The 13,449-nt window shown below is 39.4% G+C and overlaps 1 pseudogene; it reads right to left on the reverse strand.

Moving 5' to 3' along the window:
- LOC128661260 (zinc finger protein 729-like) overlaps nt 1–11,273 on the reverse strand; it is a 114,557-nt pseudogene extending 103,284 nt beyond the window's left edge.
- Between the last annotated feature and the right edge of the window lie 2,176 nt (nt 11,274–13,449).

A 13,449-nucleotide genomic window follows, 5' to 3' on the forward strand; every position in this document is an offset into this window, starting at 1 on the left:
TTCACCTATCTCTTTCACAGATATATGGGCATTAAGTTTCTCCAAAAGATCCTGTGAGACTCTGGGGATTTCTATTTGCGACCAGAATTTTTCTCGATTCTGAGAGTTGTTACTACTCTTTGTGTATAATTTTTGATAGTACCCAAATAATACTTTACTAATATCTGACACTTCCATATATCTCTTATGCTGATCCTTGATTGCTAAAATGTAATTCTTCTTTTTTCTGCCTTTGACTATTTTGGCGAGGAACTTAGCTGAATAACCATAATGTCCCTTAAAACGTAGGTTTAATTTTATCTCTTCTTCCAGAGATTTCTGTTTAAGGAAGATGTCCCTTTCCTGTCTAGCCCTGGAATACCTCTCCCAATGAACACTGGTTGAATCCCCAAGATATTTCTTGTAGCTATTTCTAACTTGCTTAACCAGTTGATTTTCTCTCAAATTATCTTTACGCTTTTTTATACACATATAAGCCTTTATTTCTCCTCTCAAATATGCTTTGGAGGCTTCCCAGAAAATTTCAATTTTTGGATAATATGAAATGTTGAGAGTACAATAATCTTTCCATTTCTGTTTTAACCATAAAATGAATCTGATATTTTTATACAAGTAATGCGGAAAGGCAATGGTAAAATTCCCTTTTGCCTGATTCGCTAGAGAATGAATAGACCGTGAAACAACCGCATGGTCAGATATCACTATGTCCTCTATTGTGGTCTTCATTCTTTGCAACGAGAGAGATTCGGCAACTAAAATGAAATCTATTCTTGAGAATGTCCTATACTTTTTAGATTCGCAAGTATATAGACACAGATCTGGATTCTGGAGTCTCCATACATCAATAATTTTTAACTGATAGCAAAAAATTTTCATAAATTTAGCCTGTTTATTATATACTGCTATATTTTTTTTTGAGAGTCTATCCAGCTCGGGACAAAATGAAAGATTAAAATCACCACCTATCACTAAATTGTCTGATACATAGGGTAGCAATTTACTCTTTAACTTTTCCCAAAAAAATTTAGAAAAAACATTGCATAAACGTTGCAAAAAACAAATTTTATCCCCTATACTCGTATTTGTAATATAATGTATCTAGTCTCTTGATCTAGTTCCGTCTGTATTATCTGGTAAGTTAGATTTTTATTTAAAAGAATTGCAACCCCCAATCTCCTTCCACTACATGGTGTAGCAATTACTTCACCTATCCACCTAGATCTCAATTTGGGTATCTCATTATCCCTTAAATAGGTTTCTTGTAAAAACGCTATACAAGGTTCCTGTAAATATAATGTCTTAATTATTAATTTGCGCTTCATTGGGTTAGTAATGCCCCCCATATTCCAGGAAAGAATCTTAAAATTTTCTATTGGATCAACCATGATACGGAATAAAACGAAATTTTAAAAATGATACTTAAAACTATAACAGAGTGATAACATTTTATCCTTCCTTTTGAACCAATTACCTGGGAAGAGCCTATATAGGTACTATTCACTACCCCAAAAGTCTCTATCGGTAGACATTATGTTTCATCCCTCCTATGCATCTATCCAGGGTGTGGGAAAAAGATTGGGATAGAGAGCAGAGAGGGGAGAAATCAGGGAGAGACAAACAAAAAAAAAAAAAGGGAAAATATACCAACAAAGAAAAAAAAAAGTGTGTGTACTTATCCATATACAACATAGCCATAACAGTGAATATATCATTATACCTATTCTCTGAGAGTTACCATCTCCCTTGGTTAACACCTGGAATCAATATATTCTCTTGCTTTCGAGGGCTCAGTAAAAACCAACTTATTACCATTGTCTTCCACTATAATCTTAGCGGGGTATATCAGGTGTGCTTTAATACCTTTGTTTATCATAATCATGCATATGGGAGACATAGCTTTCCTTTTTAGGACAGTCTCATTAGAGAAGTCTTGAAATAACATAACTTTTTTATCGTTAATAGTAAAAGTATCAAATTTCCTATACAACCTCAAAATTTCCACTTTGTCTTGAAACTTAAGCAGCTTAAATATACATGTCCTATTCCTTACTAAGCCATTTTCAGAGATTTTTTTTGGTCCTATTCTATGTGCCCTTTCGATAGAGGTAAAGCTTGTGGAGGAAACCCTAAGGCTTGAGGTAGCGTTAGGGAGGTAAATTCGATCAAATTTTCATAATCTGCAGTTTCAGGTATACCTAAGATTCTAATATTATTACGCCTGGAGCGATCCTCTTGATCCTCCAGACGGGCCTCCATGTTTTGGATTATGGACTGTTGTTTTATTAGCATATTTTCTTGCTTGTTAACCATATCCTCCAGAACAGATATCCTATCCTCTGCTTCCGCCATCCTGGCGGCAAATTGTTTAACTTCCTGATTAAGACTATTGAGTTCACTAGATATACCATTTAGCTCCTTTTTAATTATGTCAAACTGTGGTTAAAAAAGATTACTAATCTGTACCAGTAATGTCTGATTATCAGTTGATAAAGATAAAGTTTCACAAGAGTCAGAACTCATATCAGCCCCCTTATTATTTTTCTTTTCCCTAGACTTAGCAGGCATTTTAGAAGGCATTATTGACTCTCGTATGTCCAGGGGCCGCATACAGTATTTAGTTCACCGGAGGGGCTACGGTCTGGAGGAGCATTCATGGTTTCCCTCCTCTGATGTTCATGCTCCCGCCCTCCTCCGTGCTTTCCATGCCCATTTCCCTAATAAGCCTTTTGTCCTCCCATGGGGGAGGGGTCGTTAAGGGGAGGGCACTGTCAGGGTTTTTTTCCCTGTTTTGTTTGCCATGTGCTGCTGGCAGCCATTTTACTAACCTCTCTTGCTGACTCTGGTGCATACTGTGTGATGCTGCTAATTTCCTGCACTTCCTTTTATGGCCAGACTGGTGTACATCATCAGTGTGAGACAGGATTCAGTCTCAGAATTGTGATGTCATCACTTATTATTTAAAGGGCCTCTGTTCAGTATGCTTTGCCCTTGCGTTGTCTCAGACCTGTTTGTGAGAACTCCTGTGTTTACTTGGCTGTCTGACGTCCCTCCTGGTTCCTGATCCCTGGCTTGTTCCCGACTCTGTTGTTCTCCTTGTTCCTGATTCTAGCTCGTCTGACTACTCGCTTTGGCTCCTGACTCGGCTCTTCTCACTATTCGCTTTGGCTCCTGACTCGGCTCGTCTGACTACCAGCTCTGGTTTTGATTCCTGGCTTGTTATTTGACTTTTTATTATTTTTTGCTATTAATAAAGGTGTGATTATTTTTGCACTTCTCGTCTCAGTCTGATTCCTAGCATCCTGACAGAATATAAGTACAATACATATATTTAGAACTTTATAAAATACATACAGTGCCAAACCATAGCTGAGATTGTCTTAAGCAATGAAAACATACTTACTAAAAGAACCCCATCCACATATAGCAGATAGCCAAACCAGTACTGAAATGGTTATCAGTAGAGGTAATGGAATATGAGAGTATATCGTCGATCTGAAAGGGTAGGTAGGAGATGAATCTCTACGATCGATAACAGAGAACCTATGAAATAGATCTCCCTTGAGGAAAACCATTGCATTCAATAGGTGATACTCCCTTCAGATCCCTCTGACATTCACTGTACTCTGAGAGGAATCAGGCTTCAAAATGCTGAGAAGTGCACATCAACGTAGAAATCTTAGCACAAAACTTACTTCACAACCTCCATAGGAGGCAAAGTTTGTAAAACTGAATTGTGGGTGTGGTGAGGGGTGTATTTATAGTCATTTTTGAGGTTTGGAAAACTTTGCCCCTCCTGGAAGGATTGTATATCCCATACGTCACTAGCTCATGGACTCTTGCCAATTACATGAAAGGAAAAGCACTTACCTGCAGTCTAGCTGTCTGGTAGGAAGACAGCTCACAAGGCCTGAAAGGACACATACTCCTTACAGAGACCTGTAGAAAAAAGAAAATACAGAGTAAACCTATTCTGGCTTTCTATAGTAGGGCAGCAACATGTTAGGAAACAGAGCAAGGACCACCTCACTACTTCATAACTGCTTAAAATAAAACCACTACTCTACTGAAGAGATTAACATGGACTAAGATAAAACCAAATCCTTGCTTGCAGGGAAAAGTACCCAAAAAACATAAATTAAGATTACCAGATCATTTAATTTCCTTCTGTATGAGGAGAGTCAATGGCTTCATTCCTTACTGTTGGGAAATAGTGTACCTAGCCATCAGGAGGAGGCAAAGACACCCCAGCCAAAGGCTTAAATTCCTCTCACACTTCCTCCATCCCCCATTCATTCTATCGAAGGAACAAGGAAAAGTAGGAGAAATATCACGGTATTAAAGGTGCCAGAAGAAAAATATAATTTAGAGGGCTGTCCATCAGAGAACACAGGCAGGGGCCATGGACTCTGCTTGTACAGAAGAAAATTAAATTATTTGTAAAAAGGCCCAAGAGGAAGCCACTGCTCTAGTAGAATGAGCCGTAATCCTCTGAGGAGGCTTATGTCCCGCTGTATCATAAGATAAGTGGATAACACTCCTTAACCAAAAAGATAGGGAAGTCTAAGTTGCCTTCTGACCCTTACCCTTTCCTGGATAGACGGCAAACAAGGAAGAAGTTTTTCGAAACTCCTTAGTATTTTTTACAATGTATCAATAAAAGTTATATTTTATTTTGTATTAGTCCTCCCACACCCTTTCTAATTTAGTATTCTAGGCTCTTATACTTGAGTGTGCCATAATTAATACCTTTTTCTCTCCCTATATTTTTTTGAAACTCCTTAGTGGCCTGAAGGTAGAACTTCAAGGCACTAACCACGTCCAAATTATGAAGCAAATGTTCCTTCAAAGAAGGAGGATTGGGACATAAGGAAGGAACCACAATCTCTTGATTGATGTTGCGGTCAGACACTACCTTAAGAAGAAATCCTAACTTAGTACGTAGGACAGCGTTATCCATGTGAAACACCAGATAAGGAGGCTCATATTGTAACACAGCAATCTCAGATACTCTGCATGCAGAAGCCTTAGCCAGTAGGAAAATAACCTTCCAGAACTATAATTTAAAGTCAACTTCATTCATAGGCTCAAATGGAGCCCCTTGCAATACCTTAAGAACAAGATTTAGACTCCAAGGAGGAGCATTAGATCTAAACACAGGTCTGATTCTAATCAGAGCCTTAATGAAGAACTGAACATCCGGAAACTCAGCAAGCCTCTTATGCAGTAACACAGACAGGGCCAAAATCTGTCCCCTCAGGGAACTAGTAGAAAGGCCCTTCTCCAGACCCTCATGGAGAAAGAATAGGATTTTGGCAACCTTAACTTTGTGCAAGGAAAATCCACGCTCATCACACCAGAATAAGTAGATTCTCCACACCTTATGATAGATGTGATGAGTAACTGGTTTGCGAACTTGAATGAGAGTATCAATAACTCTCTCAGAAAAACGTCTCTTGGCTAAGACTAAGCGTTCCATCTCCACGCAGTCAGCCTCAGAGAATCTATATTTTGATGAACAAAGGGACCTTGCTCCAGCAGATCTCTGCGACAAGACAACTTCCACAAAAGAGATGATGACATCCCCACCAGATCCATGAACCACATCCTTTGCAGCCACAATAGAGCAATCAGTATCACTGATGCACGCTCCTGCTTGATGTGGGCCACTATACAAAGAAGGAGTGCTAATGGCGGAAAGAGGTAAATTAGACTGAACCTCCAAGGCACTGCTAATGCATCTATTAGCTCTGCCTGAGGATCCCTGGACCTTGACCCATACCTGGATAGCTTAGTATTGAGGCGGGACACCATAAGATCTATCTTTGGTGTTCCCCACCTGATGCATACCTCTGCAAACACTTCGGGTGGAGAGACCATTCCCCCGGATGAAAGGATGGTCTGCTGAGAAAATCTGATTCTCAGTTGTCCACACCCAGAATGTGGATCGCTGATAGAAAACAGCTGTGGGCCTCCGCCCACTCCAGGATCTGAGATACTTCCCTCATTGCTAGGGAGCTTTGCGTTCCACTCTGATGGTTGATGTAAGCCATGGAGTTTATGTTGTCTGATTGCAATCTGATAAACTGGGATGAAACCAGAATGGGCTAAGTCTTCAGAGCATTGAAAATTGCCAGAAGTTCCAAAATGTTGATCGGGAGGCAGGATTCCTGAGCGTTTTTGGTACCCCAAACAGATCTCCATCTCGCGTCCATAGTCACAATCTCCAAGGATGGTCTTAAAAAGGATGTCACTCAGGACAGATGATCTGGACAGAGCCACTAAGGGACCAGTTCTCTCGCCCAGTTGTCTAGAATGATCCAAATGTTTGCAGTTCCACTGTCTCAGCATGCACAGCTGCAACGGCCTGAGACGGAACCTGGCAAAGGGAATGATGTCCATGCTGGACACCATAAGACCAATCACCTCCATATACTGAACCACAGAGTGACTTAAGGAGGTCCGAAGGGCAAGACATGCAGAAGCTAGCTTGCAACACCGCTGGTCTGTCAGAAATATTCTCATGGATATGGAGTTTATTACCGTACCCAGGAATTCCACCCTGGAGCTTGGTACTAGAGAACTCTTTTCTAAGTTCATCTTCCATCCATGAGATCGTAGAAGGATAAGAGACTCTGAATGGTCTTTCACAAGATGAAAAGATGGTGCTTGTACCAGAATATCATCCAAGTAAGGAGCTACTGTTATACCCTGAGTTCTGGCTATGGCTAGAAGAGCCCCTAGAACCTTTGTGAAAATTCTCGGAGCAGTAGCTAGACCAAATGGATGTGCAATGAACTGGAAGTGCTGGTCCAGGAATGCAAACCTCAAGAACTGGTAGTGGTCCTTGTGGATTGGAATGTGAATGTAAGCATCCTTCAGTGGTTCATCTATAGTGGTCATGAACTGTCCTTCCTGAACTAACAGAAGGATGTACCTTATCGTCTCCATCTGAAACGAAGGGAAATTGAGAAATTTGTTCAAGCACTTTAGGTCCAAAATTGGGCAGAAAGTACCCTCCTTCTTTGGGACTATCAAAAAGTTTGAATAGTATCCCAACCCTCTCTCTGCGATAGGCATAGGGACAATGACTCCAAGGGAGGATAGATCCAGAACTCACCCCTTAAAGGCTTCCCTCTTTTCTGGTGTGGAAGACAGGTTTGAGAGTAGGAATCTGCCATTGGGAGGATGAGATTTGAAGCCTATCTTGTATCCCTGAGAAATGACCTCCAGGACCCATGGATCCTGTACATCCCTGAACCAAGCATCTGAAAAGAGCGACAGTCTGCCTCCCACACAACCTGGAGCCGGATCGGGGGCTGCCCCTTCATGCCGACTTGGTTTCGGCAAGCTTCTTGCTATACTTGCACTTATTCAAGGACTGTGTCGGCTTCCAAGTACTCTTGGGGTGCTCGGGCTTAGAAGAGGATTGCAGTCTTTGGGTTTTGACTGAACGAAAGGAATGAAAAGTAGAAGCTAGACTTGTTCTTTTTATCTTGCGATAGGAAGGAACCCTTGCCCCCTGTAACCATGGAGATAATAGAGTCCAGGCCTGGACCAAATACAATCTTTCCCTTGAAAGGGAGAGAAAGAAGTCTGGTTGAAGTCTTGGTCTGCGGATATGACTTTTAAATCCAGAGTGCCCGGCAGGCTAGAATGGAAAAGCCTGAAGCCTTATCATTTAGGCAATAATCTGCATGTTTGCATCACAGATAAAAGAATTAGCAATTTTCAAGGCTTTAATTCTGTCTTGGATAACGTTGAGGGGACCTTCCACCTCAATCAGATCCGAAAAGGAGTCGCACCAGTAGGTAGCTGCTCCAGCAACAACAGCAACAGCCGCTTCCGGTTGAAATAAATATCCTGTATGTTGAAACATTTTTTTTAGAAAAGTTTCCATTTTCTCATCCATCGGCTCTATCGCAAGTGCTCAATTTTACCTCTAAAAAAGGCTGGTTCCTCCACAGCAGGAGGCTTAGAGGCAGCAGTCTGTCCCAGAAAGGTAATCCTCTGAAGCCTCAGAGTGTAACTCATCCTCAGATAACTGAGACAAAGCAGTTAAATACAATAAAGCACACAATGACCCCGGGGCAGGAGAGCTATGTTTAACCTTTTACTTGAATTTATGAGAGCGAGGTAAAGCACTAAGGGCTGCAGACACTGCCGTTTGTAAATGTGTGGTAAAATCTGGTGGTAAAGGGCCCAATCCAGTTGGAGAATTAGACGTGCTACAGGAAGCTGCATGTGTAGTAGGAGATGACTGTAGGGTATGAACTTCGTGGGACAGCTAGTCCTCAAAGATTTATTGCTCAGTGGTATCAAAAGGGTTAACCTTCTTTGATATTATAACCTTCTTAAGGCATATGGAACATAACTGAGAGGGCGCGTAAACTAAGGCCTCCTCACAATATAAACAGGTATTGCTATTAGGGATAGAGGGAGTAGCCTCTAACGTTTCAGAGTACTCCATAGCTCAGGCTAACAACAGTAGGACACAGAAAATAAACAATCTTTATTTTGATAAAAACAGCAGCTTATACTCCCAATGGCTTGGGCACTCACCACCTCCTAGACCCAGACAACACTGAGAAAGCATGTCTCCAACAGTCAGCATGGTCAGGGAGGAGGAACGATCACATGGTGCACAACGCAAGACCTCCCCTGCTATGAGAAAAAGCGCACCAAGCTTTACAATCTGCGTAGCATTCAAAGTGAAAGTAAATACCAAATCGTTCTAACCACGTATTCAAGCCCAATAAAGCCTCACACAAAAGCAGCATTAAATCAAATTATACACTTTTGATTAATCCCTACTGTTCAATAATCCCCCTCAGGAGATATTAACCCTTGATTCTATCAAGATAAAAGGAGCCACACTGTGACCCTGTCTTCTAGCGTTTTCAATATGTGTGTAAAATTGAAACGATCCCAACAATAATCCCCCTCAGGAGATATTAACCCTTGATTCTATCAAGATAAAAAGGAGCCACACTGTGACCCTGTCTTCTAGCGTTTTGAATATGTGTGTAAAATTGAAACGATCTTACCAGAATCTATGCTGTGAAACAGAAGCACAGACTCTCAAGATTGACAGTCTTGTAGCATCGCTCCTGACATGGAAGTGAAAACAAAAGCAGGCAGTGAAACTTGTCAACACTGATTACTTAGGAGCTGTTAGCTGGCAGTCTGGATGGTTTTGCAGAAAGACTCTCCCTGCATCTCCAGGCTCTAAATTTCGTCAATGCTCCCACTGAGAGGCTGACAAGACTACTTAAAACTCCAGTCCCATATCGAACGGCAGATACCCTTTCTAAGGAACTACTCAAAAATCTTCTGACACTTCTCTGCTACCCTCCTGTGATGAAAGGCAAAGAATGACTGGGGGATGGAGGAAGTGGGAGAGGTATTTAAGCCTTTGGCTGGGGTGTCTTTGCCTTCTCCTGGTGGCCAGGTTCAGTATTTCCCAACAGTAAGGAATGAAGCCCTGGACTCTCCTTATATTAAGACAGAAAAAGAATTAATTTCTTCAGACAGCAAATCTTCACCTCCGCCATTGACAAATGCAAATAGAATGACTGGGGATTATGGGTAGGGGAGTGACACTTAACAGCTTTGTTAGGTGCTCTTTGCCTCCTCCTGCTGGCCAGGAGTTATATTCCCACTAGTAATTGATGACGTTGTGGACTCTCCATATCTTAGGAAAGAAACATTCATTCATAATCCCCCTACATACCAAACTCAACTATGGGCTAAGCTCCTACAATCTGGGAGCTATATTTTGTTTAACATTATCTAGATTTCCCCATCCATAACATCCCCACTTGATTATAGCACAGGCACACACAAACATAAAAAGGAGATGGAACTCCAAGTGCAAAACATCCCTAACACGTGTTTCACATAAACGCTTCTGAAGCGTGTATTTTACCCTGCACTAGCGGTGTACAACTTAGCTTAATGTTCCTTGGTTGCTTCATGTAACTAATTTAATCTAAGTAATTATTTGTTTCCACAGTATCTCTGGTTATAAATAACCACAGCTATACTTTATAATTTAACTCTTTCACTCCCTACAAACTTTTTTCCTTAATATTTTATCTCAGTCTGGGCTCCTTTCACAGCTACTCCAGTCAATAATAACAGATGTTTTTTTAAATTAGAAAACTATATTACAGCCAAATCTAGTTAAACACATGAACAGTGAAAAAAATTATAAGAAAGTTAGTTTTTTTCATATATTCAAAGACTATCATAGAAGAAACAAAAACTCATCTACAGGGATATGAAAATATGACAATAATTTATTCAGTATTAATCTGTAGAGTCCCTAATGTGTCTGAATACAGACTATTCACTTACCCAAGGCTGCTAATTTATAACATGTGCAGTTAATAATGTCATGCTATTTTTATTAGTCAAATTTAATATATAAATTGCTCCATTTAATCACAATTATAAGTGATTATTTAGATGACTAATAATTTTCATTATTTAAATTGTGTGATTAGAGTTTAATTATAAACTTTTTTTAAATGCAAAAACTATTGTGTTTTATTAACCAATGAACTGAGCTGCACAAAACCTTCATATTAAAAATATGTTGTGTAAACAGCCTTAAGAAATGCTATTGAAACGAGAAAGAAATGGCTTTTTAAAAAGTCTAAGGTATTAGATAACTTGAAAAATGGTGCTAAAATACAAGAAATTAGATAAATGCACTAAAGCACAAATAATCCCATAGGGGCACTTCCTACTTAATACTAAAGCATATACTAAACAACATATAAAAAAAAACAGAAAGTCCATATAATCCAGAACAAGGCAGCTCTATGTCGAAGGACGGTCAAATCCTGGTAAACGATGATCAGTGAAAAGGAAACAGAGGCGAAACAATGGCTTAGTACCATTAAGACAAATAATATTGATAAAAGGACAAGAAATGTACTCACAGACGTGATGCACCCAATTGTTCTAGTGGGCCAGGCTGGAACTTTGCAGTTTTCCAGCTCACTGTTGCCAACCGACTGTAGTAAAAGGTCAGGACTTCTTGATGAGACACTCACACCACCTGTATAAGAATGGAGAGCAAACAACCGTAGCCCAGTACAGTATGAACAGGGGCAAAAAGGTAAAAAGTGATTGCACTTACAGGATGGAAAGCACTTCCAGGTGCAGTACAGACAAACGGACTTCACAGCCGCCCAGCTGACTGAACTCCACAGCAAACAGTTGGAAACACTCCAAAGAATCCCAAAATTGGTTTAGCAAAAATCCACCACAGCTGCAAGTGCATGAATAAAAACAAATGATTTATTAAAAAGCGACCTCTAACGGGCCGTTTCCTCAGTCTATACTAAAAACATTAAGAATACACTTGCTATATAAATGGTAACAAACTCATATCAATAGTGTTTAGTGCCAATGCACAGGGCTGAGCATTGTAATACTATGCTTGTGTATAATTTTGTATATAATCTAATATCTCTATGAGTACAATAATATATAGAATCCTATTTAGGAAGTTAATGGTATTATAGGGCATAATTATACCCCCAGCTACAAACACCAATAACTCTACTCGACATTTGTATGTTAAAGTGAAGTGGACAAAATAAACCTGCCTGTATATGGCATGATGAGACCCTGAATCTCCCAAGGGACATACTTCCTAAGCTTCTAAATGAAAATATTGATAGAGAGCAATCGCAGCGCCACCGCCAACCGGTCGCCGACCCAGATATTGCACCAATTAGATCGGCTCTTACAGCTTACAACTATTCATATATAATACATCAATAGGAAATCATTGTAGCCAGTTAGGTGTCAAATACAGACTTTTTGTATTATTTGTATATATGTCCGGCTATGCTGTCAAGCCCCTTGCCAAAGTGTTTAAGCACAAAACATGTTAGGGAGTCAGCTCTGAGGACTAATGGGATCCTCTTTTTTTAAAACAATAGTATTGGCACTTTGTTGATTTAACTAAGCACCATGTTGCTTTGGCTCACTGCATAGCCGGACATATATACAAATAATACCAAACAATAACTGGCTGTATATGGCTACAATGATTTCTGATTGACGTATTATATATGAATAGTTGTACGCTGTAAGAGCCGATCTAATTGGTGCAATATATGTGACCAGTTGTAAGCCTTACTACAATGCAGCAGTGAACAGCAATACAAATTTATATTGTGGAATGATGTATAGCTTATATCCATATAGTAATCTGATTTAGTCCTGTGTATCTGACACAAATATTGTGTTTGACTTAACTAGTCTTACCATTAACTTTAATTAACATATTGGACTATATCGGGCTTTATAACTAATTAATGCGAAAACGCTAATATAGCGACAATTTTTTCCTAGGCATTATTCCTAGCATATATTGCTACTTGCACCAAAAGTATAATAAGTAAAACCAAGAAAGAAATTGACTAACTATATACTCCTAGCGCCTTTAATAATCGGAATTTGGGGAACAACTACAATATACGTACAATCATTATCTAAGTACCCTGTTGATAATAACATTGATCAATATGGTTTATCATAAATGATGAGTTGTAAGCTGTTAATCAATACAGCAACCACTATATATTTTAGTAACAACAGTGAGGAATGATATAGGGTGTGTACTAGCAATAACAATAATTTGGTAGCCATCTGTGTATTACACTACCATCACACAGATCTATCCCATAGAACCAGTATTGATATCATACTTGTGTAACATTTATCCTTATTAAACCACTGCCAATATAGAATTTGACATATAACATAACCTTAACCATTCTCACATCCTAATGGAACTTTAAGACATTAACATTTATGGAGTCCCCGCAAGTGAGACCTATTTAATTGGGAATTATTACACGCTGCTACATATATACAGCGCATTATTTCATGTTGCATCAACCAACTAAGGTCATTATTAATGGTACCTAGAGGCTAATAATAACTTGTGAGGTAGTATATAGTCATTTTTATTTATATATTACACCCACATATATCTCTTATATTCTTACAACTACCACAACCTTCATTTTTTCTTGCTGCATTACCAAAGTGTCATTACTATTTCCTTTAAATATATGTTTTTCACAATTTTTAATATTCATTAATAAAGTTTATATTTTTTAAATTTCCCCTTCTAGTGTTCTCATTGCTTTGGGAATTTCATGTAATTTCAACAGTGTTATTCCAATTCTCTTTATAACTAGTAACAATTATTTAACCTTGAGTGGTCATAATGGTGAGGAGTGCTATATAGTATACACTTTGTGCAGTGGTTTGCTACTAGACGTTCTTGCCAAGTATTCATCTGAGAGTCATCTGGGAGTGGTGTGGCGGATGTCAAGCGGCGGTGTGGCGGTAGTCAAGCGATGGTGTGGTGGTGGGACAGTTCAAAGTTGTGAGCAATAAAGTGAGTATTGTACAAAACGT

The sequence above is a fragment of the Bombina bombina genome, chromosome 5 (genome assembly GCF_027579735.1).
Source record: "Bombina bombina isolate aBomBom1 chromosome 5, aBomBom1.pri, whole genome shotgun sequence".
NCBI lineage: Eukaryota > Metazoa > Chordata > Amphibia > Anura > Bombinatoridae > Bombina > Bombina bombina.